The sequence below is a fragment of the Sminthopsis crassicaudata genome, chromosome 2 (genome assembly GCF_048593235.1).
Source record: "Sminthopsis crassicaudata isolate SCR6 chromosome 2, ASM4859323v1, whole genome shotgun sequence".
Lineage (NCBI taxonomy): Eukaryota > Metazoa > Chordata > Mammalia > Dasyuromorphia > Dasyuridae > Sminthopsis > Sminthopsis crassicaudata.
Window position 1 is genome coordinate 181,711,726 of NC_133618.1, and position 6,302 is coordinate 181,718,027.

The following is a 6,302-nucleotide window of genomic DNA, read 5'->3' on the forward strand; positions in this document are numbered from 1 at the left end:
AAGCTATACTCCTTCAGATTCTCTATCATTAAAGATAACACACATACACACACAGACTCACACACACACACACACACACACAAACACACACACACACACACAAATATATATATATATATATATATATATATATATATATATATATATAGGCACATTCCAGATTATTCTGGGTAGTTAACTTGGAAGTGAGAGAGACTTAGAACAATGTCTGATACATAGTTAGTACTTAATACATATTATTAGTTGATCCTCTTTTTCTAAATATTTCTTGTCAAATTATTATGTTCTATACATCAGAATCTACCATCTACCTCACTCCTTTTTTAAAAAGTTCCCTACTGTCTTTTTTGTTTACTTTTCCTTATGCATATTTCTCTTTCCTTGCTGCTTTTTTTTGGTGATGATGGCACTGGTGCAGGTAGTGAGCTTCATTTAGTTTATTTCTTGTCCTGGGAAATGATCTAGAGGAGCTAAGTTTAGAGAGGACTGTAGGAATAACTATCTTAATGTAGCTAATTACACAGGTGTCTCCATTTTCTCTCTTTTCACTTTTCAACTCCTTACAATAATTCTGATAGAGTAAGGGGTTCAATTCCCAAAACATATTGGCGTTTTCCCCAATGTTTTGAAGTGCCTTAAAAGAATTCATAGTTTTAGACCATCTCACCATCTCTAAATCAAAAAGCAAATATTTTATTATGCTGCTGGCAGTGAGCTAAACTTTAAAAGAGTGTTTTAGTGATTGAAGAGAAAGACATCATAATAAGGGTAAAGATGTCATGAGGCAAAAGGGACCATACAGTGGGCTAAATTTCTAAATGGAATTAGTGAGGAATTATACTATTGACTGATAGGCTAAATTATCAAAAAGGAGTGATTGGGGGATTACATCATTGATTTGTTGGCTGTCCCCAAAAAGGAGTTAGCAAGAAGTGGCATATTTATAGATTCTTTTATAGGAGAAAAATAATTCCAGGGTTGACATTTATAACTCACCCCTCTGGATGGATACAGTAACTGTGGTGTCATGATAAATTTGTCAATACAAGGAATTCAACAAGGGCCCACAGCAACAAAGGCCCTCTTAAATTCCACTAAAATTCAACAAAACCCTTCTCCTCTCAACTCCCTTCCCTATAAGATACATAATGGGGTGTTTTTGTGGGGTCTAATTCACCCCACCGATTCCACTAAAATCTACTACTACAAAGTCTCCAGTGATCTCTAAATTGACATATTCAATTACCTTTATAAATTTATGATTCTATTTGAAATCCCTGAAGCTTTTGACATATTTTTTGCTTTCTAGATTTTTGAATTGCAATTCTCTCTTGGTTCTCAGTCAGACCATTCTTACTTAGTTAGTTTGCTAAATCTTTATACAGATCACATTCTCAGATCATAGGTGTGCAACAGAATTCTGGCAATATTACCCTTCTCTTTTCTCTCTGTATGACTTTACTTATACAATTTTTATAGTGATTTCTTCAGCTCACATAGATTTAATTACTATCAATGTGGTGATGATTCTCAGATCTACAAATCCTACCTCAACTTCCTCTATAGTTCTATGTCATAAAAGCAATTGCCTTTCAGATATCTCAAACTGCATGTATACTCCATTTTTTTATTTGTTTGTTTTGTTTTGTTTTAGTATTTAATGCAGGGGTTCTCAAACTGAGGCCTGTGAGCCATATGCTGCCCGCTGAGGATGTTTATGCGGGTTATGGCAAATGGGCTGAGGAGAGGAGACAGAGTGTGAGTTTTTGTTTTTACTATAGTCCGGCCCTCCAACAGTCTAAGGAACAGTGAACTGGCCCCCTATATAAAAAGTTTGAGGACAACTGATTTAATGTTTTATTTCTTCTCAATTACAAGTAAAAACTATTTTAATACTTATTTTAAGATTTTGAGTTCTAAAATCTATCCCTTATACTTCTCCCCCTCATCAAAAAGAAAATAAATTTGATATAGATTATATATGTGCAGTCATACAAACCATATTTCTATATCAGTCATCTTGTAAAAGATAACAGAACCCCCCAAAAAAGAAAAAAAAAGCTGAAATAGATATATGTGTATATATACATATATATGCATATGTATATATATACATATATATGCATATGTATATATATATGTATGATTTTATTCACATTCTTTCTCTAAAGATAGAATTTTCCATCATGAATATGAATCCTTCAGAATCATCTTAGATTATTGTATAGTTGAGAATTGTATTCAATTACTCATTGAATAACCCACCAAGGCCTCTTTTTCCTCTTCTTATTTTTGGGGGTTGTCTTTGGGATATGGCTCCAGCAGTGATATTGCTGGATCAAAAAGTATAAGCAATTTTGTAATCCTTTGGTGTATACCTCCAAATTGCTTTCCAGAATTTTTTAATCAGTTTACACCCCCACCCACATTGCATTAGTAATTTTTTCCTAAATCCATATCCCCTTCAACATCCAATATTTTCCTTTTTGTCATATTTGCCACTCTGCTTTGCCACTCACACTCTGTGTGAACTGGTTCAGTAAAATTATTTTAATTTGCATTTCACTGATCGATAATAATTTAGAACATTTTATATGAATATAAATAGCTTTGATTTCTTCATCTGAACACTGCTTATTCATATCTTTTGAAAATTTATCAAATGGATAAGGACTTGGGATTTTTATTGGGTGTGTTTGGTGTTTTTTTTTTTTTTTTTTGTTTTGTTTTGTTTTGTTTTGTTTTTTGTTTTTTATTATGAATTTGATAAATGGAAACTTTGTCAGAGATATTTGTTGGAAAAATCCCTCCCCCACACAAGTTTTCTATTTTTCTTATAACTTTGGTTACATTTGTATCTTGTTTGTACAAAAATTTTTATTTTATAAAATCAAAATTATCTGCTTTATAATTTTCTAATATTCCATCCAGACTTCCGGCCAAGATGGCAGAGAGGAGGCACACAGCTGCTTGAGCTCCATGTTTTCTCTCAGAATTTATTTCATGACAAGCCTCAGAATTAATGCTTGGCTAGAAACCCCCCCTCACAAATAATTACCAACAAAAGATATCCTTGAAATTTGCCAGCTTCCCGACAAGAGGTGGAGGAGGACCTAGGGGATCACTATGTGCCCAGAGGAAGGGGTTCATTCCTCCACCTCCATTTTCGGGCAGCAGCTGAAGGAGAAAGCTCCCCATGTATACTAAATGCTGACCTAGATTATGATCTCAAGCAAGAGTCATTTCTCTGGTGGCCCAGCAAACCTCCCTCCCTTGGACAGCACAAAGGAGACCAGAATGGAAACTCCCTTTGGTCCTGCCTTTTCAACTGTTACCACCATTACTAAAGTAGTTGATGGGACCAGCTCGTACAAACAGCACCAACTCCTCCTCCAGCACACTCACCTACTCCCAGAGGGATGAAGAGGACGGAATGCCCCTGAACAATACTCCCTGTTGCTCTGATTAGGCTATATCTGTTCCCTCCTTGAATTCTGAATCCAGTGTGTCTTTGTGGTCCATGTTCTCCCTGCATGAGAAGGAAGAAGAGCCAGAACCTCTGGTGTTTCCAGTGCAGCCATCAGTGAAACTGTGATATCAGCTTTGCTGCAGTGTGTTCAAGGACCCAATGATTACAGCCTGTGGGCACATGTTCTGTAGAAGATGTGTCTTAAAGTCTGAGAAGTGCCCAGTGGACAATGCCAAGCTGACCATGGTGATGAAAAACATTGCCTTTGCTGAGCAGATTGCATCAGTGAGCTCTTTATTCACTGCAAGCATAGCTGCCGCACTGTAGGCAGTGGAAAGCCCACCACCTTTGAAGTAGACCCCTATGGCTGCTACTTCACCATCAAACTCAGCTCCAGGAAAGACCATGAAGACAGCTATGACTACCGGCCTGTGAGATGCCCCAACAACCCCAACTGCCACCCTCTGCTGAAAATGAACCTGGAAGCACATCTCAAATAATGCGAACACATCAAGTGTCCTCACTCCAATTATGGCTGCACATTTCAGGACACCTATAACTCACTTGGAGGCCTGTAATTTTGAAGGCCTGAAGGAATTCTTACAACAGACAGACGACCGTTTTCATGAAGTACACGTGGTCCTGGCACAGAAAAACCAAGAAATTGCCTTCCTCTAATCAATGCTTCAGAAACTGTAGGAGAAGACCAGCTGGAGAAGAACCTGGAGCTCAAATTTGATGTGCTGGATAAGAACCAGAGCAAAGTGAGCGAAGATCTCATGGAGTTCCATTGGGATGCATCCATGTTGAAGGATGAGCTGCCTCATATCAATTCCCGCTTAAATAAGGGAATCCTAGGATCCTAGGACCCCCAGCAGATCTTCAAGTGCAAAGGGACCTTTGTGGGCCACCAAGGCCCTTTATGGTGTCTCTGTGTCTACTCCATGGGAGAACTGCTTTTCAGTAGTTCCTCTGACAAACAATTAAGGTGTGGGGCACCTGCATGACATACAAATGCCAGAAGACCCTGGAAGCGCTCTCGGTATGCAAGGGTGCAAGCTATACAATGGATCTGCGGATTGTACCATTATTGTCTGGGACATTCAGAACCTGCAGAAGGTCAACACCATTTGAGCTCATGACAATCCTATTTGCACTTTGGTTTCCTCACATATGTTCTTCACTGATTCCCTCAAAGCCATCAAGGTCTGGGATATTGTTGGCACAGAATTGAAGCTCAAGAAGGAGCTCACAGGCCTCAGTCACTGGGTACCGGCCCTGGTGGCCTCTCAGAACTACCTGTGCAGTGGCTCCTACCAGAAAATCAAGATCTGGGACATCTAAAACCTCATGTGTATCCATGTGCTACAAATATTAGGGGTGGGCGGGGGGGGGGGGGGAGGCAGCGTTTACTCCATGGCAGTGACAAATCACCACATTGTCTGTGGAACCTATGAGAACCTCATCCATGTTTGGGATCTTGAATCTAAGGAGCAGGTGCGGATATTAATAGTTCATGTAGGGACAGTATATGCCCTGGCAGTCATCTCTACCCTGGACCAGACCAAAGTTTTCATCACCTCCTATGATTGCTCCCTCAGGGTCTGGAGCATGGATAACATGATCTGCATGCAGAGTCTTCTCTGGCACTAGGGCAGTGTCACTGCGCTGGCTGTCTCCCGGGGTCATCTGTTCTCTGGAACTGTAGATAGCACTGTCAAAGTCTGGATATGTTAATGGGAGAATCCAGGCCAGTCCTCCCCCTGAGAACCACCAGATCCTTGCCCTGTGTTGTGCCATCCCAAAGCCAGAGCCTTGGAGGGAATCACCAGGAATGGTTGCCACACAAGTCAGCCAAGCAGCTGATCCTGAACTTTTGCCCCAAAGCTGCTGCCCCAGGTACTGGGCATCCTCCTAGGCAGGGCAGATACTCAGCCCTCCTGCTCTGCCTACCATACCCTAGCCACAGGATGGAACATTAAATGGACCCACGATGCACTCCTCCACAAAAAATACACATGCACATGTTCATGATAGACCCACCATTCCAGCCAACTCCTGGGAGTCACCTGTTAGAGTAGCCTGGTGGGGTGGGGGTGGGGGACCCAAACCCAAAGCCTCAATCACTGCTGGAGAAGAGGGGCACACTCCCTTCCCTTTGTTGACAGTAATAGATGCTGGCTGGGGGCCTACTGGTTGGGCCACACACATAAACACACTCCTTTCCTACTGCCCATTTTTGCTCATCATGTTGCCAAGACACTATCAAGGTTCTCTCCAATGGTGGCCTGTTAGGAAAGTTTACCCAGGGTCAAGGTCACCAGGTTCAATGTTCAAGGCCCACAGGAGTCCTCCATTCACATTCTCCCCATCATGGAAACCCTTTACCAGGCAAAGGACCGGCCTTGGGTACATTTTACTCACATTTTTTACAGTTTTTAGACTGCATATAGATTTTTATTAATTTTATAATTATAATATTTTTTGATAGTACATATGCATAGGTAAGTTTTTAGAACATTATCCCTTCTACTCCCTTCTGTTCTGAATTTTTCCCCTTCTTCCCTCTACCCCACCCCTAGATGGCAGGCATTCCCATATATATTAAATATATTATAGTATATCCTAGGTACAATATATACGTGCAGAACTGAATTTTGTTGTTGTTGTTGTTGTTGTTGCAAAGGAAGAATTGGATTCGGAAGGTAAAAATAACCTGGGGAGAAAAAAAATGCTAACAGTTTACACTTATTTCCCAGTGTTTCTTCTCTGGGTATAGCTGATTCTGTCCATCATTGATCATTTGGAATTGGATTAGCTCTTCTCTATATTG

General features: G+C 40.3%; 1 pseudogene; it reads left to right on the forward strand.

The window, feature by feature from the left end:
• The first annotated feature begins 3,222 nt into the window (after positions 1–3,222).
• LOC141553334 (E3 ubiquitin-protein ligase TRAF7 pseudogene) lies at positions 3,223–5,206 on the forward strand (annotated as a pseudogene).
• The last annotated feature ends 1,096 nt before the right edge of the window (positions 5,207–6,302 follow it).